Source organism: Larus michahellis, chromosome 1 (genome assembly GCF_964199755.1).
Source record: "Larus michahellis chromosome 1, bLarMic1.1, whole genome shotgun sequence".
NCBI classification, from domain to species: domain Eukaryota; kingdom Metazoa; phylum Chordata; class Aves; order Charadriiformes; family Laridae; genus Larus; species Larus michahellis.
In genome coordinates this window covers 104722214-104749487 of record NC_133896.1, presented here as the reverse complement: position 1 = coordinate 104749487, position 27274 = coordinate 104722214, and the positions used below count along the sequence as shown (strand labels likewise).

Genomic DNA, 27274 nt, shown 5'->3' with positions numbered 1-27274 from the left:
AGTCCTTACAATACACAACATGCCCTTGTCTTTTAGTCTCTACAGAGGATTTCTTACTCCATTTTCTATTTCTCTCGATACTCTACATTAGCTTGCTGCAGGAAATAAAAAAAAAATGTAATGCCTTTAAATTTTTTTTTTTAAAAAGGTTATAATGTCTTTTTCCTCTTTTTAAGCTTTGTACAGCTGCAGGAACATATTATCAAGCTTATAGATAGAGATTTTTTCTTTTGCAAAACACACCTTCGCACTTACAGAAACTATTCCCAAAGTTTATCACTTAGATTTATGCAGATGCATGTGTGCAGGTACATACCAGCTCATTTTCAAGCAAAAACTTTGGGTTTTTTTCCTGTCTTTCGTAATAATTTATAGTTTCCTGTTGGTAAGCACAGGAAACAATGAAGAAATGCAAGTAGAAAATATTAAACCAGGAAATCTACATGTTTCATAAGCCTTTGATAATTTTCTTTTTAGAACAATATCTACATTTCTACATTTTGCATGCTTTATCTTTTCAATTATGATTATACCATGCTCCAGTGGGCAGATTAAAAAGGAAAGAAGAAACAGTAAAAGAGTAAATGGAATAAAAAGAGTAGAATTCTAGAAAAATGAATGAAAAAAAATAAAAAGTTAAGTGAACCAGCACTGTAAGAGGTTGAAAAGCAGCCATCTCTGATATTGCTGGAAGTCTCAAATTTGTCAAAGTTACTTTGCCAAAGATGAAAATAGAAGCAAAGCTGTCTCTCGTAAAGAACACCACTATCTGCTAGCGTGCCTAAAAGCAGACAGAGCCTCAGCCAACACAAATCCTTTGAGGAACAATACTAAATGTGGCATGAATGAGGGCATGTTGGGAAGCAACTTAGAAGGCTGAGGAAGAAACGTTCACATGAAGACTTGTTTAGGATAAGACCGGGCAGCGGAGGAGACTGTAGGTAGGAAAGGAAGGTCATAGCACAGAAGTCAGAAAGATGTGGACAAATGAATATGTGGCTAAGGAGAGATGGGAGGAGGTTAAAAAAGGGAAGGGAATTGACAGTGTAAGAGGTGGGTTTCTAAATGTCTCCATAGTTCTCAGGTACACCTAGGGATCACGAGAGAAAAAGAATGGGGTAGTAAAAGGAGAGCATGTGCAGAAGATGGGAAGGAGACTAATCAAGCCTGAAGCTCTGAGACAAGAAACATACGCCAAAGTTTCACTGAAGAAATTAACATTTAATGAACATTGCCATGTCAATAAAAGCCCTGAGTCAGGCTTTGCCACCAAGAATCTCTGTTGAGTTAACTTGTATTGTTCTGAAAGAAGACGTATGAACACTAGAAAAATCTTTCTGCTTTCACCATATGTTACCTCTCCACTTCAGGCTGTTACTAACAGCCACGGTGACAGAGATGCTGAGATGTAGACAAGGTCTGTGCAAGCAGGGAGATGTCTAGGGGGAACTGAGAGCAACTGAGATGAATGTGGAAGACTCGACTCCGGCAGACATTTAGAAGTGGAAAAAGAGATGGTAAAGTCCAGTTAGGAGAAAGGAAGTGAAGCCTCACATTGAGCAGTTAAAATTGCGTTCTTCTGTCCAGCGAAGGTCCAGTTTTCCATCAGTTGAGTGTATGATCATGCTAAGATAGGGGCTTTAAGAAAAATCATGGGATAGGTCAAAACAAAGCTTTTGTTTTTAAGGGCTTAGAACTCTATAAATAAGCTACATACTTGTTTTGGAGATGGCCACTGGCTCTAGACCTTTTAAGACAAGCAATAAATAATAAAAGAACAGATGAACAAAGGTCATCTTTCATTCTGTCCCATCTGATAGAAAGGGAGGAATGATCAAGGAGTGAAAAAAGCTAAATTCATAGAGAAGCAGACTGTGAACATGAGAAAAAGAAAATGAAATTAGAAGGAGAAGCTGAACTGGAGTTCGCATTTGACAAATCTTTGGCTTTGTCAGACTCAGTAGTTTCCATTCCACAGAGGCCAACAGGAGAAAAATGGCACCTAACTGAGGTGAAATGCTCAGTTTTGAAAATGTCTTTTAAAAATAATACAGACTTCAGCTAACCTCATGCTGCAGCACGAAGATTTTTGTGCTTTTTCATGGAAGGCTTCACTTTGATAGCCCAGGCTGCCGCTGGACAGAACTGTGTGCAAGAATTCTCACTGCCCGGGGAAAAGAATGGGGAAGAAATCTGATTGACAATACTGACCTTGTTTTGAAACTTTCTGAGAAAATAAGGCAGTATCTGCCAGTAAAGGTGGTGATATATACACAGAAATATTATTTTGTCTGTTAAAAAGTAAGAAAAAGTATCTGACCAAAAAACCCCACAACCCAGAGATAATTTTGTGCTGGCTAGGCAATACAACAGCACTGCCCCCTTTAGTACTGAGTTAGGCTGTTGGTCAAGAGACATATCTGTAACACACTGTCACAACAAGTACATGTGTGTCAATGACACGTGTTAATCTGTCAGACTGAATACAGCATAACCTCTTTATACGTTTAATACATAAGTATTTTACAGAAAAGCAATGCAAGAGTTGCTCTGCCTTAAAAAAATAAATTACAAAGTTTTGCACTCAGCATAAAGACAGACCTATGCAGCTCATGCACTGATTAAATTAACCTGATTTGGGTTTATGAGTTCACCCGCAAAGAGGAATATCTTGAAGAAGGTGGCAACTACTATGGCTCTGTTTTAAAAAATGCCTTACCAGAACAGATTCATTTTAATGAAGCACTGAAGAGGTAAGCCAAGAGTAATATTGGCCCTTATCAGGGTACAATGTTATGCATTAATATTGCTCTGTAGTGTGTTGGAAGGCCAACCTACAATAGATGATGAGCACAGCTATGTGCATTTACAGCTCTCTAAAGCACAAACATGGAGTGGCTTGAACAGACATCTGCTATCCCACAGCTATTAATTCACTAGATGTCAGTAATTCAACTACTCTCTCTCTGATCTTGGCATATGAGAAACACTTTGAAAAGGAAGGTGTAAATCACCATGTTACAGCACACCCAACTAGTGCAATACTTCATCTTCTTCTCTGTTACTTCAGACACTGTAAAGCAAGCTACTCAACCTGAAGAGACAGTGTCAGCACCAGGAAAACATGCCTCAGAAGAAGGTGGAGATTGAGATTGAGAAAGGCGCTGGGATGGAGTACAAAAGCTGTCTTCCAATTTTAATTCATGCTGGATTGCATAAAAAAAAATAATCATGTAACAGATTGCTTCCATAAAAGCAATTTTCCCAGTGCTCTCACCTAGTGTTAGTAGTTTATCAATTCATAAAAAAAACATTTTTGATGGACAATTTCAGCTAATTACCAAATTATTTCTTGACATATTAGTACACTTAAACCTAGATAAACTGAAGGTGATGATAACTTAAATTTGTGCAATGTTCTGGCAGGGAGATGAGACACATGAGTGCATTGAGATGTGTGGAAACCTCCACCCAACCAGCTCCACAATTAAATACAACAGGTATCATAGAAGGTAGCCAGAAACAAGAAAACTATTGCAACCTAAAACCTCCAGTACTACAGGGCTATGAGATATCCTTGGAGGACCAAATTCTGTTCAGTGTAAATCTGCAAGATGGAAACAATTTGGCAGACTGCAAGGCAGCTGAAATAGGCAGGACAAATACTGCTCTGTATTTCTCAAATGATCAAGATGATTGGAGATCAAAAGTTGTTTCACTGACTTCAGGGCAGTGTCTGTGAATTGACACTGGGGTTTGTTTCAGGGGCCCAGAGGCAAGGTGAATAATTTATTTGAGATCCCAGCATCTCTCTTTTTATTTGTACCCTTCTCTCTCATTTTCTCCTGGTAATAATATTCTTGCTTCTGGCTAACTGTACTGCATATCACCAAACTCTCATCACTATGATAGTTAAAAAATGTAGCTCTTCTCTTTTCCCAAACTGACCATAAGGCTGATACATTTTTTTTCCTACCTGTCATTAAAAGCATCTGTAGAAAACCAAACCAAAAAACCCCTCTAACTTTGCAATTACATGTAAGCTGTACTAAATCAGACAGCTAGAAATGAGAGAAAATTTTGTAAAGGAAAATCACCCCAAACACATGGCTATTATTTACCCTTGGAAAACCAAATGCTGTTCAATATAAATATGAAAAAACTTCAGAAAAATGGAACTTCATTTCCTACTTTTCGAGAATCAGTGGAATACATTTTTAGAGTGTTTAAGGGGAAATATGTGCTTTGCTTCACTAGAGCTACAAATGCTGGATCGGTTTTAAAACTGAGCTAGAAACAAAACCTGATTAAGATATACCCAAAAGGGTTTATGAGAAAATAATGTAAGAAAAAATTACATCAGAGACAAAAAGGGGACACGTGCAAGAGCTGGAGCTTTTGTTTCAGAAGAAAAATGAAGATATAGCTTTTAACTTTCCAGAGGGTTAAAAACGAGCAAGATAGTGATTGTGTATGGGAGAAAAAAAAACCCAAAACCTATGAAGATGGAAAGGTGAATCATAGCTGCAGATACTAGGGAGAATTCACTTCAATTCATATACTCCAGATACAAGTGAAAGTTTGTCTCCTCACTTAGAGATGTGATTTTTTTTAGTCTTTTTGTAGATGAAATGTGCAACTTCTAGCTGTATTGTGGGATAATTGTACGACATGCTATAAAACAAGCGTTGCAGAACACAGCAGTTCACGCAAACCTGAGACACATGCACCCCATGGGATCTGTGGAGAGTACTGGTGGTGGGAAAAGTGGCAGATAGCACTAGTCATGCTTGCTGACAGAACTGAATGAAACAAATTCAGGTGGATTTTGATTACCTTAAAAAAAAAAAAAAACAACAAAAAGTTATCAAATGACTTCTCCATTCCTTATGTTTGTCTGAACAGTCTTTTCTTCCCTCTGTCATTCTTAAGCGCCTAATTTCCTCAAAAATACCCCTTTTCAATTCTTCTCTCCCTCCTTAGGCCCACTGGGAAGTGATTTGCTATTATGTTTACACAGAGCTCTTTTGATCCCACAATGAAAAAAACTGGAAAGTTTCCCTATGACAGACCTTCTTCATATTATTAAAGTGCCTCTTAACTAAATCTGGAATTCTGCTCCAGCTTGTTACAGATTCTCACATAAGTCAAACAATTCACCTGCAGACAGCCCTCTTCTGAAATGAATGGGAATAAAGGAGAAGCTAGTCTGCCTGCCTTGTATGTTCATTGAACATTGATCTTTAACCTGCAACAAGCTAAACCCATCAGACCTCCTGTAATTTGTTTGCAGCAATCGCTGGGAGAATGAAGGGTCAATGCATTACAATGTCAAGTTTTGGCTGTTCCAAGCCCTGCAATAAGATGGATGATATTGAACCTACACCTCAGAAAGGGAACCAAGCAGTTTCCCGGTAGCTTCCTTGTAAAGAATTATCACTTCAGACAATTGTACGTTTCCTGCAAGGAAATCAATATATATTTTACCAAACACCATTTCACTGTAGAGACATCAAAGCTGGATGACGCTTTTAACAGAGCTGTACTTCAGTCTTCTGTTAATTAGGTACTAAATACTGCTATAAAGGAAAGTCACTGTTAGGCCCACTAAGAGTAAAATATAATTGAACAGCACACAACATAAGAAAAGTTATGTATGTATACAGTGACTACAGTTCTCTGTGATGTATCACCCATATTTTCCCTGATCTCATACTCCTTCTCTATGTTATGGTACCCTGCTATATCTGATAAAGTCAAATTTTCACCTTCAGTTGAGAAGATGGATTATTACATGCTTTGTGTCATTTACAAAGATTAAACAGACACATCAGGTTCAAATGTAATTCCAATACAAATAAAATCAAACCTAAAAGACTCTGACCTCAACTCTATAGGGTAGACACACTAAAAGTGAAAAATACTTTTTTATTTTTGAGAATACATCTAAAAGAAGTTCCAGTCAAATAAGAAAAGAGATTATTAATGCTTCCTTTATGTCTGTTTTGATGACCTAAACCATAAATATTTCAATCAATGACTGTCTTGCTCTCACTTAGCAGTATCAAGTTAACAGATGGTTAAACTGTAATAGAAACACTTAGCAATAAACCAAACTTTATCTAACTTGTTTCTTATTTTTATCGAAGTTTGACCGTGTTTTTATCCCTTTTATTTAGTGAAAGGATCCTGTATGCATGCTGAAGAAATCCCCATTTCTATCCCCGTGACTGAGTAGGTGAAATCCCTACCAGATACAAAACTATGATGGCTTTGTGAAGTTTTTGCTGCAGAGCAAGGTAATGAGTTTATGAGCACAAAGGTTTAACAACTAGTGATATGAAGTGCACTATAATTTCACCGAATTCCTCCATCCTGGATGGTTCTTTTCCTGCCTCTTTGCAGTTCCCATAGAGTCTTTTGATTAATTTCTGTCATGGAAATTACAGCTGTTACAGTAGTGCATACAGAATACTGAATGTTGCACTTCCATAGTTCTTTGGTGTTATTTTCTTCGCAAGGATCCTATCAAATGAAAAAAGCATGAGCCATGAATTCTGGAGCTCCTAATGTTTCACTTATTCCTTTAATCTTCAGTATAGCAGAAGCTAAGCTCTTAAATGCTTCTTTATTCTTGGTATTTTCCTTTTTATTTTTAATTCTCTTTAAAGATACTTACAGGGTCTCATATTTTATATATCTGCAATTTTGTTTCAAGGAAGCATCTGATTTTAAAAGGCATGTATACACAGAGCTTCTCATTGTGTAGTTGATCATGGATCAACCTCATTTTATGCAGTTCCTGAAATGACAAGAATCCAGTGAGACCTCTCAAGCACTGAAAATCTCCATGTTCTGTGCTCTTAACAGGTCAGCTCTGCGCAAACTGCGAATCAGAAATTTCCAGGGCTCATTTACCCAAACTCTCCTAGCTTCCTTTGTAAGGTGCTATTTTTCACCTGTGAAGAGGATGCAGGTTGTTATCTGTATCATCCTTGTGTGAGACCCTTTTGGGTGATGGATTTCCATTCTGAGTTGTGTTTTGGAATGATTCTGCAAGTTTCACTTTTGGCAGAGGTATGCTAGAGATTGCGGAGAGGTGCTCAAAGCTCCAGTTTCTGCTAGGGAGGCAAAAACTTCCAGTTCTGCGTACACAGAAAAGCAAATCCTTGCTCTTACTGAGGTTGGGAGCATGCTTGCCAGTTCAAGGGATCTGAGATGTTTAAAACATAATGCTGATGGAAAGCCCCTCTTCAGCATAATTACGTGCAAAGAGAATCAGGGAAGGGACACTGTACCGTAAATTTTTGGTCCTCCTTTCTCCTACCTCCCCACACCCAGTTGCTGCCCAGTTCCTCCCCATCAATATTTTTCTGCAAAAGGCTTATCCAGGATGGCTGTGGAGGAGTCTGTCTCGTGAAAGCTGTTCATTTAGGATCCCTCCACAGCTGAAAGAGAATAAGAAGTATCTTCACTGTCATCTCCTATTGCTATAGAAAAAGACCAGATGACTAGCTTAGGTCAGATGCAGAACATTTCCAGGATGCTTATGTCAGTGAAATGAATCTGAAAAATAATGCGATATTTCCATCTTTCTCAGATTCCCGCTCCCATATCCGCACTACATTAAGCAAGTTCAGAAGTCAGAAATCATCCTTTGCAAACTGTTGCATAGAGAAGCAACTGCCTCCCTATGAGACTTCAAGACTTTCAGCAAAGTGTGAACGTACATGTGAGGCACACGAGGCTGCACTGCTGTAAAGGAGGCACTTATGGTTGTGAGCTTGCCTGCACTAGATCATGCAGACACCTATTAAACCAGGGGTGTAAAAGAAGGATGTAAACCGTACCTACAGGCAAGAGTCAATCAACTCCAAAGAAATGCAGGAGTACGAATTACAGTTGACCAGAAATTGTGAGGTAAGCCTCTTTCAACCACATCCATTAACAATGCGTAAAAGGCCTGCTGAAGAAATCAATCCGTAATTGCAGCATTTATCAAGTTCATATAGATTTGTGTTGTTCCTATCTGATTTGGATGGTATTACCAAGGAGATGCCCACAAGTGGGATATCAAAACAGCACCTGGGAGGCTATTTCCTCATTTTGCTTTATCTTTTTGGTATTCTATTGAGGAATAAGATCTGAAGTTAACTTCAAAGGACAGACAGATTCTTTGAAAAGAAATTGTTATTGATCATAGGTCCACAGCTGTGCACGTTGGAATGCTGTGTAAGCCTTTCCGTACACGAATCCTCCAAGTGGTTTTTCCCCATACATTTAATTTTTGCGCCCATGCTTTATCACTTTTTCCAATTACACAAAAAAGCTAATCTAAAAGATAAGCAGGAAATAACATTTGGAATATCCACTGGAGTTTGTTTACGTTGTGCTTTTATCTTGAGGGGGCTATTTTTGCTGATGCGGAAGGAAAAAGACAGCAAAACAGCTAAGAAATTAAATAAAAACCTGAACCTCAGGTTCTAAGGGGCAGCTTCAGATCAAATTTGTTCAAATAGCAATATACCTTTTAAAAAAATAAAACAAAAACCCTTAAAGAAGTTTTTTAATGCCAACAGTGCTTGCAAAGTCAAATTTTACAGCAGTCCTCCAGCATGGGGGATACTGTCAGTAAGAATTCTCTTACTGCAGAACTCCACGAAATAAAATGCAATCTGTGACCCAAATGTTGCTTTACTGCTCAACACTGACATTTTTCACACAGGACAAAAGATTAAATGAAAAAGGAAATTAATTTTCTGAAGGTTCCTCCTTCACCTCACCAACTTCCAGATCCTTCTACCTTCTTTCTATTCTAAATGTTTTGAGAGACAGAAAATAGACCCCCAGAAGAAAGGAGAAAAAAAATACTGGGATAGCGCAAGGAAGCAAAATTAAGGCATGTAGTTGCAAAAGACCTAAAGAATAATGTGACTAAAAGACGAAACTTTTTGCTTTTTTAAGACATATAAATACATATAAATGTGACTATATATATATGTTAATACATGTATTTATATATATACCACCATAAATCAGATGGGGGGACTTTTGCCAAAAATCAAGCTGATGAGTTTCAATTACGGGGCTCTGAGCTGTGCTACACACGTAGCAATACCCCAGTAACAACAGGACATCCATAGTTTTATGAGAGAATATATGATTTTTGTCATTATATTCTAATACACCAACAAGGAACTTTGAAAGATCCTTTCGTAGACTGTGGGAATTTAGAGATCATTTAACCATGGGCTGGTTTTGAGATTGAACTAGCTGGGCGCCCAATCAAGGGAGCGGGTAGAAAATTGAAAACAAACCAAAAGAGGTAGTACTGCACACAACACAGGGCTCAGCTCTGGAACGCGAGATGATCCAGGTACTGAGAACTGTCATTGATTCAATGAGCAGCGAGACAAATATATTGTAAAAAAAGATCAAGGGTTCTCAGATGCACATTGCCAAAGACCGGGTGAGTGCACAAGGGAAACATCACTGACTGATCACCACATTCTTATATTCTTCCCTTGACATCTACTTTTCACCTGTCAAAAACAGGATGCTGGATCAGAACAGTTTTTCTGAGTCAGTATGGCCCCTTTTAATACCCAGGAATAGTAGCTGAAAGCTGAATTAAAAATAGTTAATTAATTGGTTTGGGGGGTTGGTTTGTTGTTTTTGTTTTTTTTTAAAATTTATTTAGTTAGGGTTTTTCTAAAATACTGCAAAGCTGGGGTTATGTGTTTCTCTTCCGTATTCAATCTCAAAGCAGAAATACAGCAGAGAGCTCATGAAGATAGAAATAATTTTTTTTAAACTATATTTTAAGTGGATGTGTATATTTTAACTGCCAATGTCTGAAGTTACACGCATACAATCAGATATTCTAGCTACTTATATTTAAGAAAGTTTAAACAACCTTTCTCCAGAACTACTCCTATTTTCTCCTTTTACCAGTGTTACAAAATAAAACATCGAGTTGCTACAGGATGTCATATCTCTGTATCTCTTCAACCTCTACAGTAATTTGGAAATAGATAAGTAGTTACGTTTTCTTAGATTTCATTTTTTGAGCTGCTGACTATAAATCAAAGTCCAAAGAAGAATTCAAATTACATTCCACAAAAATCATTCAAACCAATGCTCCTTTCACCACTGCCCCTACCAACAGCATTAAAATATTTGGAAAAGGGAAAATGTTTAGACAGCCCTTTATCCCTTCCTCCGAACTTACTGACTCCTTCTGCCATCTTAAATATGTGCCCTCTAGCAAGAGAGGTGCTTTTATAAAACAGAAAACAAAGACCAGACACACCAGTTTAAAGTTTCCGAGGAAGATACTGTAGAAACCTTTGAATCAAGCAACAGACTCCCGGTATCCCTCTAATTTACTGGTATGAAATGGAAGATGATAGAAGAAACTAGCAAAAGCCCCCAAAGAAACATACATAAATATATGGTGTAGGACAAACTGTCCCTTGTACATCTCCACAACTGACGCTTACTTTATCATTCTAAAAAAGGAACACTTATAAGGGGAAGATATACCCATGCACAAATTCAGCAGCAGAATTGTGTAATATTTATGTAATTTTAATTTTTTTTAAAAAACCACCACATTTACCTTTTCAGGACAAAGCTTGCACAGAACTTCAGTGATGCTGGAGTTGTATGGCATGCACATACAGTGATGCGGGAATTTCACCTAATGGTCTGTCTCCCAGGGCTTGTTAAGAGTATCTTCCTTGTTCTTGTTATGCTCACTTGAATAATCATTTTGTAATTTTTTCCCTGTTTGGAGTTAAGAAGCTCTACTTAGCCAAGTAGCTTTTTATACGGGCAGCTCTGCCATGTAATCAAAACATCTCACAAAAAGGCTGCTCTTGTAGAAACATCAAATTAGCTCCATTTGAAATACTTCTCTTCTACACTCTCAACCAACTAGAAGCAACTGGTTAAAGGAGAACCAACAAATCTCATGCTGGGTGCACCACTGATAGTAATCATTTAATTAGTCAAAAGGCAATTCAACTGATAAACAGGCTTGAACTAAAGATTATGAATAAATTCACCATTTAACTGATTTGGCAAATATTATGTGTTAAAGTACAACTGTGGGACAGATTTAAGAATTATTTTTTTTTAAGATAACATTAAATATTTTGAACAGACAGTGACAGACTGGGGGTATGTGTGTACACACTTGTCCACCTGTACATACTTTATATATTAAAAAGGATACAGGATGCACATGGAAAGTTTGGTTCTGTTCTGAATACACCCAAATACATAAAACAGAATAGAAATTTACAATTGTCTTACTATATCAGGCCACGTCCCCTGGCCATTTTTGATATTTTTACAAGAACTAACTAACTAAATAAAAAGGTGCCAGCTTTTTAATGACACGCAGCAAGTTATTCACAACAAGTTTCAGTGAGAGGCGGACTCCAAAAATCAATACGCCACCATGAATACAGAAGATATAAGTTAAATTTTCTGTGAGTTGTATTGCTGCTTGTGGCTCTCCCTGGGAAACTGGATTCACTGTACAGTGAGGTGCCTTCAAAGTCCCCCACGTAAGCAATTTCTTCAATCTAAGCAATAAAACCTCTAGCACCTGTGGAAACAAAGAGGAATAGAGTAGCTGAGGATTGCTTAAATTCTGTGGGAAACCCTAGTGCCAATTTACACAGGACTGGTAAGGAGCAGACCAGAGTGCGGGTAGGCACACAGAAGTTGCAGGCGCGCGGAAGCGTGGCACTGGTGTTGGCATGCTGGGATATACGCTGTGCGGGAGTCGTTTGCCAGTCTGGCCTTATGGGGAGGCACATTTCTCCCTGACACTCGTCCCCCTAACCCCCCCCATAAAAATTGTTCTGGGGCAGTAGCATCACAGTATCTCCCAAAAACCTGAGTAATCTGTCAGGCTAGATAATATATCATTTTCTGTGAGGTGGCTTCTTTCTGCTTTCCTGCTGTGACACAGCAAATTCAGTGTCTTTTTTCTGCTTTGTTTTAATGTGCTGCGATAGAGTTTGATGCAAATGACTAGCATAACTAGACCCAGCATCTCTACCTCTATTCCTTTTTGTCAATCATGCCTTAAAAGAATAAATACATTCCCAGCTACCTTCACGGCCTTCCCTTCCCCAAAGAAACGCGCAACTACTCAAAGCATCATCTTTTGTATTCACAGTGGCTGTTTTGGATAGGAGATGTTTCCTCTCCTATTTCTTTAAATTCTCCAGTTGTTTGGTTTTTTTTCCTTAATATCTTAAATTCAGTGCTCGTGGGAATAAAGCTATCTCAGTGGGTAAGGTTAAAATGCTGGTTTTGTTTTAACATAGGGGCTCTCCAGCCTTCCCGCCTTTTCAGAGTCATATTCTAAGGGATTCAGAGTCCTATTCAGAGGGGAATACCCTCTCCATTTCCTCTTTGTTTTCTTATCTGTTGATGCAAAAGTGAGGTAAAATACTGATATCTTATGACTAGAAGAAAGTCAAAGTAAAAGCTACAAGAACCAAGATTAAACAGAAAGGCAGTTAATGCTAGTGGCACAGAATAAAACAAAAATAGTGAACACTTTCAGCCTTTTAACACTTTAATTACTTTTTAATATTCTAGGTGACATGGCTATCTTCTCTGGTTATTAATACTGTTCCTAAATGTAAATCCAAAGTCAAGATAAGCATAATGTTTACCCAGCTATTATCTGTTCGTTTTCATCTCCTCTTCACTCTTCCTCTCTGTACTGAAGTAGACAAGACCTGGCGTTGCTGCTGTGAGAAGAGGGTTCCGTGGAAATGTAGCTTTTCCATGCTGAATTATTTGGTCACTATAACTTTGGCAACAGCCCACTTTTTGCATGTTTCTATTCTATAATGTTCAGTGAACGGATATGAAGTTTATAAAATCACTTGGACTTCAGAAAAAATCAGACATGAAAGCATATCAACACTATATAGTTTGCATGTTATTCTGTAATAAAAATTATATATATATATATATTATTCTGCTCAGTCTGGCTTGTCTAGAGTGCTGTATTTCTGTGAGTGATTTGACTGTTGAGGCACAAGATGAATTTAGAAGAGCCGGCTGGGTACTTCAAGCACCAGAAGGGTATAAAAGACACATTATGTTTGGTTTCTGAGATTAGATTAAGAGATGCACTTATTTTGAGATCTGAGCAACGAGCTACCTGCACAGACGAAACCATCTCCACAAACTTCTGCTTATCAATTCTCTGGCTATTTCCGAGGGGCACAGAACATCAGGGCTGGCAGGCCACCTCCATGGGCCAGGAAGGGGCTGGGGCACATGTCCTAGCAGGCTGGCTCTAGTGGGCTCCCATCCGGGGCCATGGGCCAGCACAGCTCCCTGAGGCTGAAGGCTGAGCTGAGCTCATCCCGGGCCGGATGAGCCAGGGAACGACCTCTTCCATCTCATGGCACAAGGCTCCCTGCCTGCTGCAGGGAGAGAGTTCGTCTGTATTTAATCTTTAAATGCTTTCCAGGTGTCTTTCTTGTTTTGCTTATATATATATATATATCTATAGGCTTGTATATGCATATATATACACACACAAACTATACTATACACACACACATTTCTTCTAATCTCAAATTCAGAAAGGTGGCAATTACTGCTTCTCAAACGGAATGCTATCAGCCTACTTAGCTCTTAACAGGCCACAGCTGAGCCAACAGGCGTTTGTCCGACTGACTGATCGTTTGTCCCAGCTGCAGAGCCACTGCGTTTCCTCCTCTGCATCAGGACATGAGAAGAAATGTGGAGACAGCCACTGCAATTTGGGGGAGAAAAAGGTGACTCACACAAGCCAAAACAAAACAAAAAACCCAGCAAACTACCTTGCAAACACACAAGAAATAAAGTACCTCAAGAAAACACAGAGTGAAGTTTGTAACAGAATAACCTTTTGAAAATGCAGTGAAGGCAATTGCTAGGTTTTTTTATATATCATTAAGCCTTTATAGATAGAAGGTAAAAAAAAAAATAATGCTAGCAAGGTTATTGAGGGTAGTGCAGACAGTGCAAACTTTATGTGAGATAGAGCTGAACTTTTTCTATTTAATTCGTCCTATCTATCTCACAACAAAGTCAGCACTTTTTAGCTTGTGTTTTTACAATTCAAACAAGCCCTTGGTTTACTGCTCCTAGAACTAAGCACTCAGTACTTCATATAGAGAGAGTCGCTATTGCATCCTCCATTGTGCGAGTCCTTCATTTTGAAAAAAATTTAATTATTAATTGACAGGTATAAGTCACAGGATGAAATGTGTCCAGAATAACCACGTCCCATCTCATTTCTAGAGGCGAGCATGTGAAAGCCCTGATCACTTCTAGTCTCATTTACACAGGGCACTTCCCTGTAAAATAACACAGTCCTTGAAAACACACCTGCTCTTGCTCTACAGGAAAACAACCCCAATCAAGATGACATTTGCTACAAATACTATCCATGAGAATACTGAATTAATCAACTCTTACACTGCAGTTTAATGTGAATTTCTCCGATTTTGTGCCAGCTTCCAGACCTGTTAGGCTAGCGCATCTCATCGCACCTTCAGCAGACACAAAATGACATTTTCTTTCCAAATGTCATCAAGTGTCCAGAGCTCCATGAAGAAAGGGTATCAAGTTTTCATCTGGGAAGACGGAGCCTATGTCCAGGCAGCAAAGCACAATATAAAAATCAATCAGGTTCCAGAGGACGTTAAAGTTAAAAAATAAACTGGTTTAACTGAACATCAGTGATCAGAAGCTGACAGTTTCAACAGTGCTTTATTTATGGAAGGCTCAGAAGTCACTTTAACAAAAACTTGCATTTATTAAGTATACGTTGCAAAATAGTTTCAGTGACAAACTAAGCCTTGATAACTATTATACCCACTTCTCAGTGCCCTGGACCAGTGATAATCTGGCAAAGACCATGGATTACAAAAAAATCCTTCATACAGCAGAAGTGCCAACATGTATGTCATCCCTCAGATTTCACTCAACAATACAGTAAAATTCAGGACAGGCGTTTAAAAGGGAAAAAAAAAAAGGCAAACTGCTGCTGGCTTCGAACAGAGCTTGTCACTCTAGAGAGATGCTCTGTTTGTCAGCATATCTCATCCTTGATGTGTGTATCAGGCCTGCAGGAAACAGGCTTTCTCTGGTTGAAACACTGAAGGGTGAGGAAGCTTTAGGAGAGGAACAAAATCCTGACATCATGTCCATTTTGTTTGCATTTTAAAGCAAACCTCCCAGGGCAATGCTAATGTAATTATTTACAATGCTACACACTAAGTTAGCAAATAGATATATATTCCTTTCATTAATGTTCCTGTGAAGAAGAAAAAAATCAAGTGAAATACAAATTCTACATTTTGTCAGAAATATTGGCTGCCTTCTGCTAAGGTGAAATCTTGCTTTTCTCAGATCCAAGTTCTGTAGTGCCATTAGGGTTTTGTCCTGTCACATGCATTCAAGAAAAACAGAAGTAAGAAACACTTTGTGAGAAATTCTGCCTTCAAAGTTCTTATTTTTGTCTCTGTTCTGACTCTTGTTATGAAAAAATTATGTCTTCTCCAGAGGAGAGACCTATATTTAAGACTAAACTCCAAAGCATTTCCATTTTGTCAAAAATAGTCCCCTATAATTTAACAGCAGCTACAAGAACTACCTTTGCAAAGCAGCTGTGCAGATGCCAGGAGGCCTACTGAATCCCTAGGATCTTCCCAGAAAAGTTTTTCCAGGCAAACCACTCCCTGCAAGGGGAATCCTCTGCCAGCCACAAGTGACTCTCCCTGTTCCCCGTACCCAGCAGGCAGCTGCGCATCTTTTCTCCAGAGGGTGGGATAAAGCCACTTGCTGCTCAGGAGGTAGAAAACCTGCTTTTTAGCAATGAGACTCCCTATGTGCAGCTGACACGAGCAAGTACAGCTGGCCATTATGCTGAGGAACGTCAACACCATCTTCCCCCAGGAACTGGTCCGGGGCAAAACAAGACTTGGCCATTGCAAAGGGTAAAAGACTGTGGCACAGAAGGAAAGAGAGGGCTGGAGAAGAAAGCTCAGGGACTGGAGGAAAAATGAGCTTTGTAGCAGATAAAGGCAAGAGGGAAGGGGAAGAAATGAAAAAGAGAACAATGTCATTTAGGGTCTTTAATAAAAGAACTACTGTTTAAAAAACAAAAAAAAATGGTTTAGGTCATCATTCAAACTTGAAAATGTCAGTCACTTAAATGTTATCGTACTTATTACCGTGAAAGATACAACAAACTACTTCAAGAGGTTTAGAATTCTCACTCCTTTTATGACTCGTGGCTTAGATTCAGACAAGGCAATTTATTATATCATCATCCTCCTTAAGATTTTAATAAACTTGAAAGAAATAAAAAGCCACTTAGGTGATGATGATCATAAAACTTGAAAATGGTACCACAGTTCCATATGAAAAATTTTGTATTTTGTAGATAAATTCAATACTTTAAGATTTGGATCCTAAAAAATTAAATCTCTGTGAAAAACAAATGAAATGCCTGTCCCCAGACCAGTACAATCTTCCTGTGGATAAGGGTATACTGTAAGGTGGATGCCTGCCAACTAAGAGATGGTTGAAGTCACTAGACCTTAGTTAAAATGGTAAATGTGTTTTTACAAACTTTGTTTCAAACTTCAATTTCCATTTAAAAAAAAAAATTATCAGAATTATTTCAGTAAAATTCCAAGATGGTAGAGGGACATCAGAAAGCATCAAGCAACCTGTCTTTGTTTTATGCACTGCAACTAACCTCATCCTCAGGTTTAAACAGAGTACTACCTCCAGGACAAAACATGCCTGGTTTGTATAGGTTACCCTGGGTCCAAGTCTGCTCTCATCTGTAGCTGTAGCTACATCTATCTACAACTCTGTGGTACAACGAGGTGAAACTACAGGAAAAAAATCTGAACTTTAAGTACTTTACTTCACAATATCTAGTTTTTTGTCTTCCTAGAAAAGCAAGCTTTTACTGTCTCTAAAACAGTCGTTTAACCCTCCCCCACAAATAATCCATTTCTGCTTTCTGAGTGTATACGCTTCCTCACACTGAGTTCATATCACTTTATGGAGTGAAATGGCATATCTACATCTCAGGCCAGCTTCAGGTTCTTCATGAATATTGAAAACAAAGGGATCCTGGGAAGGAAAGAGAAATATTGGGAAGGACATTTCAGGAAAGCCTTTTAAGTATTACTGAAAATGTCTTATAATAATGAGAAACAAACTAGGTCATATCCTCCCCATTTCTTATTCTTAATTTCAAATGTAATATTTATTTGAAATAGCTTAATAAGGAAAACAAAGAGAAAGAACCAAGGAAAATCTTTAATTTCAGTGGAAATATAGGTTCCTTAGCACTTAAGAAGGTTTTTGTCTTAAGGCAGAGGAATGAGAGAAAGGATATCTGAAGAAGAGAAAAGGCATTCAGAAGACAGGGATTTTACTTGCATTCTTACACATCAGGAATTTTGTTAATTTCACAGAGTGCTGGTAGAGACACTGAGACCTTGCTCTAATAAAATAAAAAACACACCACAAAAAACACACCAACCCCACCCCCCCCAAAAAAGAGAAAGAAACAACCACCACCACCGCATGACAAAAGTAGAGACATATTGTCCTGTACCTATTACAGGAGTTTTAGCAGTAGAGTGGCTTATTTGCTGAAATATTCTACCTCATTTGAAATACCTGCAGGGATATGAAGCCATTTAGTCCCGCTTTCATTGTATCATTTTCCTCCCGTCCTTCCCACAGACTACTTGCTTTGTGTCAGCCTCCACAGTTTTACCAAACCCTTGGGGGAATCTGGGCTCCACAGAGTCATTGCGAGCCAGAGGATGGATGCCTTCATGATTTTAGGATTATCATTATTTTATCATCTATATTAGAGCAATGGGTAGAGGCATCAGCTGAAATCAGAATCTCTTTGCTAGGTGGTATTATATTAAATACAGTAGGAGATGTAATTTTCCCAGACTTTAATTAAACAAGACAGAAATAGTAAGGTGGAGAAAGAGGTCACATAAGACTTCTCAATGGCAGGTCAGAGGAAGAAGCCAGGAGTAAAATTCAGGTCTCCTGTATTGTAGCTCAGTGTCATATCCACTAAAATAAAACAAGAAAGAAATCTTTATTTCGTAATGCTGCAGCTTTAACTTCTGGTGATGAACAACATGAACAGACCCTACCGTCTTTTGCAGCAAGCTGGCCAAATACCCCCTTGTAACTCATCATGCAGCCTTCCACTGAAACTTTTCCTAATTATTCAGGTTTTCAAAAATCACTTGATCTTTTGTAAAATTCATTCCACATCCTGGCCCTCAGAATTCTTCCCATCCCTTCCTATTTTTTTCCTGGTTATCTGTAGTTCTAGCAAGAAATGGTACCCGTAAGTACAGATTTGGCTAGAGAATGCAGACGTGGTATTACTGTAACTGCAGTGGCTCACAGACAGAGGCGAAATTCTCTTCACGTAAAAAATTTGTCCAGTCTCTGTGAGAACATACACTCCACATTCCTCTGGTAACATCTCCAGAGATGCTATGGCTTACAAGAGGTAGGTTATAAAACCTCTATTATGAAGAATCTAAGTAAATCTTAAATGGTACTTAAGCTTTCTGTGACAATATGAATTTTGTGCATCACATGGCTGACAAGTAATCTTATCTTTTTGATGATATGAAATGGATTCCACTCCTTAGAGAACACGAACTTCAAGCACAGAGTGATTTTCCTTTCTTTGCTGGCAATCAGTATTCATTTTACCAGTCTTACTCAAAATACCAGGAGTATAGCAGTCCTGTAAATAGCCAGATACATTTGCCTTTTTATTTATTTTTTATATTAAGGAACTGTTTAACCTTCATTGAATGTCTTTGATCTTTGTTAGATCAAGAAATGATAAGGAGAAAAAAAAAAAAGAAAAACCCAGCCAAACAAAACACAGACCTTTTGATTTAAGGGAAAATAATTGCAGCAAAAATTGATCTGATAGAATAAAGCAAAATTTATACATAAATTAAACCATCAGAGTTGCTCGTTTAGTGTTGTCATTTGAGACTGTGCATAAAAGAAAAGCATGATTAGGAAGGATGTACAAGTTCCCAAACTTACATGGACTTTACACAAAAATACATTTAAAAATAGAATTTTTTATTTAAAAAAATGCGTAGAGAATAACCATCACTGCATTAGCACCCAAAAACATTTCAGACCTGTTTTGCGACATCCTGTGAAGATAGTTGCAAGAAAAATATATTCACAAATGGCACAGTCCACACCCACAATATAATAATTTTCTTAAAGTCTTGGTTCTTTCTATTTTCCTTGCAATATTTTTTATATCTTCACTATTTAGATTCTACACTCCCATTACTGTAAACTTACATCTGCAGACCCGTAAGCTGTGAAGCTTTTATCTTTTCTTTAAGGAAAACTCATTTTCCTCATTTCTGAGAGAAAGCTCGAGTTTCACAGTTCGAGCGCAAGAGTAGCTTCCCACTGCTGCTGTAGAACCAATTCCAACAATTTTCTCCCATTTAAAATACCTGCCATTCCAAAAAGGAGAAAAGCCAATGACAAATTTCTTAAGCAACCCCACAGTGTTAGAAACGAGCATTACTGAACAAAACAAGAATTAGAGAAGAGTGCTTTCCCTAAACATCACTGACTGCTCACAGAGGGGGCTGCTGGAGCTCTGCAGCAGCAGCAGCGGCCACCCCACCTGGCTGGTCAAGGACTCCACTGGGGACCATCAGAAGAGGCAACAGCATCTTGCTCTTTTACATGCTGGGCTGCCTCCGGCACCAGCCCTTCTCCCACGCAGTCACAGAAATGAGTGGTGCCTCAAAGACCGAGACGCGTGATTAAATACCTATGCATTAGGTTACGTGCTGTACTGGTTTTGGCTGGGATAGGGTTAATTCCCTTCATAGTATGGGGCTATGTTTTGGCTTTGTGATTAAATCAGCGTTGATAACACATGGATGTTTCTGTTATCGCTTACAGAGCACTGAGGCCTTTTCTGTTTCTCACCCTGTCCCACCAGTGAGCAGGCGGGGGGGTGCACAAGGAGTTGGAAGGTGACACAGCCGGAACAGCCAGCCTCAGCTGACTACAGGGATATCCCAGACCATATTCTGTCATGCTCAGCAATAAAAGCTGGAGGAAGAAGGAGGAAGGGAAGATGCTCAGAATTACGGCGTTTGTCATCCCAATTCGCTGTTATGCATGATGGAGCCCCGCTTTCCTGGAGATGGCTGAACACCTGCCTGCCGATGGGAAATAGTGAATGAATTCCTTATTTTGCTTTGCTTTCATGCAGAGTTTTTGCTTTACCTATTAAACTGTCCTGATCTCAACTCATGAGTTTTCTCTCTTTTACCCTTCCGATTCTCTCCCCTATCCCCGGCTGGGAGCGAGTGGCTGCATGGGGCTGAGCTGCCTGCTGGGGCTTAAACCATGACACATGCCTCAACGCAGTACCCAAATACGCACACAAACCAGATGATCCCAGAAAGCCACAGTTACCCAGCCAATGGGACTCAGCCGGGAGGCTGCCAGGCCACATTAGCACCTCCAGTTCAGGTCATGTCAGGTCAGTTTACAAACAGTCTAGAAGCCAGTGCCAAAAAAGGCTTTTCTTACGTCAAAAGGAGGTGCTAAGATCACAATGAGCAATATTCATGAAGCCAAGATCAAAATAGCACCGGTGAAACACCAAAGGGTACGAATGACAAATTGATTCGTTGTGAACTATCCTGATGGAAGATATTTGCCCGTAGGGAAAGGTCACACCTTCAGAAACCTCTCCTCTGCTTCAGTCAACCAGCCAGAGTTACCACACAAATAATCATGAGTAACCCCTCAGTGCCGCTCCTGAGGGAACAACATCCCCCATCACTTCTGAGGGAAAACAAAAAAACCTCGGGATACAAAATTCATAAGTGCACCTTGTAACCCATAAATAGAGAGACCTTGGAAAGCAGCATACTGTCCTATTCAATAAGCATATTAATAACTAGTGCTCTTGTAGGAAACGGGAAGCACAAATTCATAGTAAGTATTGTTTGGGATGAATAATTCACCCAGATCTAATTATGAGAATAGTGCTCTGAAACACTATTCATGAACAGCAGCCCGTAAGCCTCCGATAACAGCCAAAAAAGAAAATTATATCTGGTACATCTAGGGTTAAATCCTGCATTAATAAAAACAATATTATATAGGTACTTTCCCAACCATCTATTTAGGAGTTCTACAATGCATTTTATACATATGGAACTGGAAGAGTGCCTAGCAATAAAAGGTACTGGGATGTAGAAAATACAGATACTTTGTGGGGATGTCCCCTGTTTTCCCTAAGGCCTGGGTCCCTGTCTGTGATAGAATTGACTGTTTCCATTACGTAGGAAAGAAAATATTTCATAAAGGAAAGAAAGTATCATGCAGAAAGAGGGGATTCAAAAAGCAAAAATAAGCACCAAGAAATGGCAAACCCACAGTAAGTATAGAGTAACTAAACAATTAAAATTTAAAAAATCAGCATTGCTAAGATAGGTCATTATAAATCACAGGACTTCAAACCATTTTTCCTGTTTTCAAAGTATGTTGTCCTTTTTATATTTCAAAACAGTGAAAGAGCTGTCAAGGAAATGCTGTACCACTGTTGCTTTTAGCCCCCTTTTAGTACTGTGACTTCTGTGGATAGATTAGTGGAGAGTGGTGATTTTGGATGCTGCTAAAAATCATTGCACCACCATAAGTTATAGTTTAAGTTCTGAAATGGACCACATGCCACAGAACCAATATAGAAAAATACTCTATATTTCATTCTACTTCTTCCTAATATTAACAGTATTTTTCCACTCAACATTGCTCTTTTTTTGTTTATTTGGTTTAATAACTTCTTGTAATAATTTTTGGTAACACTGAAACAGAACAAACTCCTTTATATTGCTTATGGCCAAGAGTCCTTTATTGATCTAATGTCAATCATGGCTCTGAACTGCAGATAGCAGCAGTGTGAAGTGTTACCGATGAAATCTTAGAGTGCGTGAAGCCTCACAATAAAATTTCTGATTGTAGTTATGATAATTAACTTCACAGTTTTATTAAGCTATTTAAATCCTACGTATATTTTGGGGGGGGGAGGGGGTGGGGGGAGGAGGAACAAAGAACCCCAAACCTGCAACCCTCTCTACACTGTGAAGTCAGAGTAATAATAGCTATTAGATAGCGTTTAATAAAACAGATAAGCTAAAGTTATGGGCATGTAGAGCATTTTAGGAAAGATAAGGCCATTAAAAAGGAGAATTTTTTTCAATTTTACTGAAAAGAAATCCCAGTAGGAGAGGTACCTATGGCAATATGTCATATGAAGAGACATATTAGTGTGGGCCATGCAAAGAACATCTATATATAACATCAGATCCCGTCTCCCCCTCTGTTCCACACCAAAAACTCTATTGTCACTGCCAGTTTTAAAAGTTTGAAAGACAGTTTGATGATGTATCTGAATCAAAGGAAAACTACAACAGCAAAGTCCTCACGCTAATGAGACCTGCTGAAATTTTCCACTAACAGCATTACAGGTGCGCTGTGACTGCTTTTTTTAGGGGAGGAGGGAGTGTGGAGAGGGAGTTGTAGTTTTAGAAGTGCAGACCTCAGATATCTTATTTTCTCATTAAACTATGACTAATTGCAGTGCATAACAGATGCAGCAATACAACTTTGGATAACAGCTTCACAAATACCACATACGCTTTTCTATACTTTTAATTAGCACTTCCTTCGGAAGTACGTGTGATGAGATTATTTGAAAGTGTGGAAGTCCCACAAGACCCTGCACTGCATCATTCCACGCAATTCCCCATTAACACGAGTTCTCCATCTCCAAGATGCATTAACGACCTCAGGAATCCTCCGTTAATGTGTAAAATGCATTGCCAGTTGCACAAGGATATGATAGGCAGAACAGCTCTTTAGGCAGTTTGCCTAGGGTTTCTTAAAGTCTTTGCAACTATTATTGCTCGTGGAGCTGCACTGAACATATCATAGCACATTCTGGGCTCGCAGATGATAGATTTGCTATGTGTGTACTAGCCAGCCTGCATCTAGACCGGTTTAGATAGATCTAATTTCTCAACCATGCCAGCATACTTCTACAATTTGTAATACGTCTTTGTGATTATATTATAGACCTTTCTCAGTAAAACAAGGCCATGAAATGCCTCCGTCAAAACTACCACCTTGGCCAGCTTGACTGATGCTAAAAGAGGGCCACTTCATGTGGTTTAAGTACTACAGCAGGATCCTTCCTGGATAAAGAAAAAATAATAATAAAAAAGAAATCTTCCTAATACAGCCACTATATAGGAAAGCATCTGCCCTGCATTCAGGATCATCTGGATGACCTGATCCAAGGAAGCCTTTGTTTAATTATACTGAGTCTTCAGACCTTGTCCAAATTTCCTGAAACCAAACCCACAGTGGGACTTGGAACTGAGGAATTCCTGCTGAGAGCAATGCCATAAACCTCACCTGTGAGTCTGTGTGGGGAAGGAGAGTGTTTTCAGGTGTATGAAACACATGTGGAATGTGTCCTTGTTAGCTCCTACAATTTACCAGTACTTACTATTAAGTCCCTTAAATTTAATTATTACATTAAGAATTAAATAATTAATGAACATTTAGTTGGACAGAATGTGTAGTATTTTACCTTTTCTATAACAGAAGGATTAGTAAGCACAATTAACCTCTCATATTCATTGTCACAAAATAGTGACACACAGAGTTTAAGGATGTTCTATAAATAAGAACCTGCAGGTTATCATCCCTAAAAATAATCAAGTCCAGAAGGTCTGCATCTCCTACTTTCATCCTACACTTGGGAGACATACTTGAAAAATTGATCAAGTAGGCCGTCTTTAATCAAAAAAAAGCCCTTCTTTGCAAACATTGCGTAGCAGCATGTTTATTTCAATATAGGATGAAATATTAACATTTTATACATTGCAATGGCCATAAAAGGTGTATGTGGTACAAAATATTGCACAAATATATTGCTTTGCTATAATTGCAAAACTTTTTTATGTCAAAATGGTTCAACTGTCTTCAATCCTGAATTTTAATTTACAGGATATTTTGGGAGATGAAGTAGATAAAGAAGAATTCTAGATCAGAACTTCCTTTCAAAATGCCACAATCTCCCTGTATTGAAGATTCCGTTTCCTGACTAGCTGTACCTCTAAGCTTGAGGGGTTTGTAGTTATTATGGAAACAGACAAAGTTAAAAAAATAAACAAACAATCCCCAAACCCCTAAACCAAAAACAAACAGAAACCTCCAACACAAACAAATAAAAAGACATTTTACGGACAGATAACTGTATAACTGTCCTCACTGATGTTTCCCATGCTTTCCCTGAGGCTTGCTGGGACGTGCTATAAGGAGAGACGGGAACCTGCTCCTGTTGGCATGCACCATTACAGTAGTACCCATTTTCCTGCAGTTGCATCCTCTTCACTCAACCGTTATCCAGTAAAGGGTACAGTACTCTCTGCTTACATGACTTCTATCAGGATTTTTCTGAATTTCCTCTATTCTCTTATGAACAATTAATACAGAATTGAATTCCAACAATATCTTTTTTAGGAAAACACTCACCTAGAACAAAAATAAGAAGCTCCAAGCATGTTCCCCTATAACAAGAGAATAAGGAAAAATAATTAAAAAAATGGTTCTATTGTTTTGTGTGGTTGTTGAAGAAAGAAAAACCCAACTTCTTTCCCCAATACCTTCTTATTATCAATGTTAGAAGATAACTAGATATATTTAGGAAAAGATACAGTCAATTAAGTGGAATTTGTCATCTTCAAGCCCTATTCATCACAATTATGCATTAGATGCAAAAATTCAGTACATAACTGCTGACTCCACTGAAGTGTTTTAAGCTTTGCAGAAGTACAGTAGTAGAAATGCAGGCTTAGGAAGTTTACTTGGCATAAATGAGGTGAACTCTAGCATATTCATATACAGGAGATATCCTGTTACTCAGAAGGATTAAATCAACCCTCTTTTTTGGCTAACAGCAAAAATTAAAGGTTTGCTACTTCAGTTTGACAAAAGTTATTTGCATAGTCAATAAAAGCTGTATTCTAACACATGAAACAAATGTGTATGAGATGTAAGAGGTGCTTACATACCGATTTTCAAAAGTAAGTAAATTGCAGAAACAGGCTTAAGAGAAGTAATTACCTTCTCTGGCGATGGGTTGCACACCATGTTGTGATAAGGACCGGAAGCAACTGATTTGTCTCTCTGATAAGGAATTCCAATAGTACTTCTTCATGTTTGCTAAATAAATTTCTAATAATTTCAGGATGGCTAGTCAGAGACATAGCTATTGGGACCAATGTATGATCAACACAGGGAACTGCTGAGATAGTGGGAGACTGGCAAGATGAGGGACAGAACGATTTGTCAGACATTTGCAGGTACAATTGAAGGAATGGATATTCCATTTCAGATGTGATGACTTTCCTGCGCATAATGAATCCCAGCACAACAGGACTGAGATCTAACGATTAAGCACTGTTAGGCAAAACAGGACTGAAAAAAGGAAAATTCTCCTGGGCTATAATAATGTTATTATTCTTTTGTTATTCTTCATCTGGCTTAGAAGAAATCTCTAACCCCTAAGCCTTGCAGAGCTAGTTCAAGAAGGGTAAATCATATTTGTAAATTAATTTGTGCAAAGCCTTACTTTATAGTTTTACTAGTGATGTGCCAAATCTCATTTGTGCAGTGTCAAATAGGCTGTAAACTGGATTAGCAATAGCCTACTCTTACATTTATTTTTTTTTACAGAGGAAGACTTTTGGGATTTCCACCTCTTTCTGAAACTTCCTGTATCTTAGAGGTACCATTTGAAGACTTACACTCCTGTCTTCAGACTGATACTTGCAACATTCACGTGGCCTCCCACTCTGTTTCAACAATATATTGGAAATTAAACTCAATATATAAGCAATACAAAGCATTTTCCCTAATTATTTTCCCCTAGCTACCTTGGACATTGCCACTTATCTTGCTCCCAGTTCAGTGGCAGCATTAACATTTACACTTTTATCTGAGGATGGATTCACATATGTTCTTTCCAAAATTATTTCTGAGCCTGACAAAGTCTGATGAGCAATCAAATGTCATTTGGGATAGGGAGTCAGTGCGCCAAAAGACAATTCTGTTGTATGTACGAAAATTTTTTTCAGACCAAAAGAATCTAGCTTTCTTTTCTGTAGTAGCCCAAGAAAAGAGGGCAATAATCTCGACACCTAGATAAATCATTTAACTACTCTGCACTATGTAGCAGTCAATCCACAGTAACTAGTAACAGTCATCCAAGACTTCTCTGCTTACTGAACACAGTCCTTAAACCAACTGTTGATTTCACTTATATACATGTTATTATACAAAACTACCACTCACAGATGCTAGCACATAAAATTACAGACAAACAGAAACAGATGAACATATAGATAAATGCATAACACTCATTTAGAAGATATGAGGAAGAAGGAGCAAAAATAAAACACAACACAAGCTGTGTTCGTTATTCTGGAACTTACCTGAAAATAGTTGTATAAATAATTCTTGTGGGGAACATCTTTTCTGAGATCTGCTCTGGAAACTGCAGTATGGCTGTGCCATCAGGAAGCTTGTCTGATCTTTTCCAAAAGCAGAGATGCGATAGGCACTGCCACCCCCTGCCATTCACTTGACAGGTTTGGGATACACGCTGATGGGGAAAATGCAAATATTGAGAAGTTTAATCATTTGTTTTCCATGAGAAGGAAAGAGATATGTAAAATAACTGCTTGCTATTTTTTTCTGTCACTTCTGTTAAGTAGCGGTACAAGTGGAAACCTAAATTTTACAGCTTTGTTCTGAGGACCTGTTTTCTCTCTGACAAACACTTCTTTGGATTCATTTCTGAGGTGGTGAAGTAACGTGACCTTATGAACAGCAAACATAAGCCAAAGGCAATTTATTAAACCAGCTTAATAAAGATAATACAAGCAAGGTTAGTTCAGTTTAATATAATATTTGTTGTTTATGGTCTATATGCCAGCTGATAACAAAGCATTGAAGGAGATCAAAATAGAATTTCACCTAATGAAACCATATGGGGCTTGACCCTACAGGATCCTGAATCTGATGGAAT

At 38.4% G+C, this 27274-nt stretch overlaps 1 long non-coding RNA gene across 1 annotated transcript in view; it reads right to left on the bottom strand.

Annotated features, from left to right (window-relative positions):
* Positions 1 to 27017, bottom strand: part of LOC141737852 (uncharacterized) — a 106155-nt gene extending 79138 nt beyond the window's left edge. The window contains exons 1-2 of the long non-coding RNA XR_012585251.1: positions 26679 to 27017; positions 24718 to 24752 (exon numbers count right to left, since the gene is read on the bottom strand). This is a non-coding gene — a long non-coding RNA (uncharacterized LOC141737852). The remainder of the gene's footprint in view (positions 1 to 24717; positions 24753 to 26678) is intronic.
* Positions 27018 to 27274: the final 257 nt, after the last annotated feature.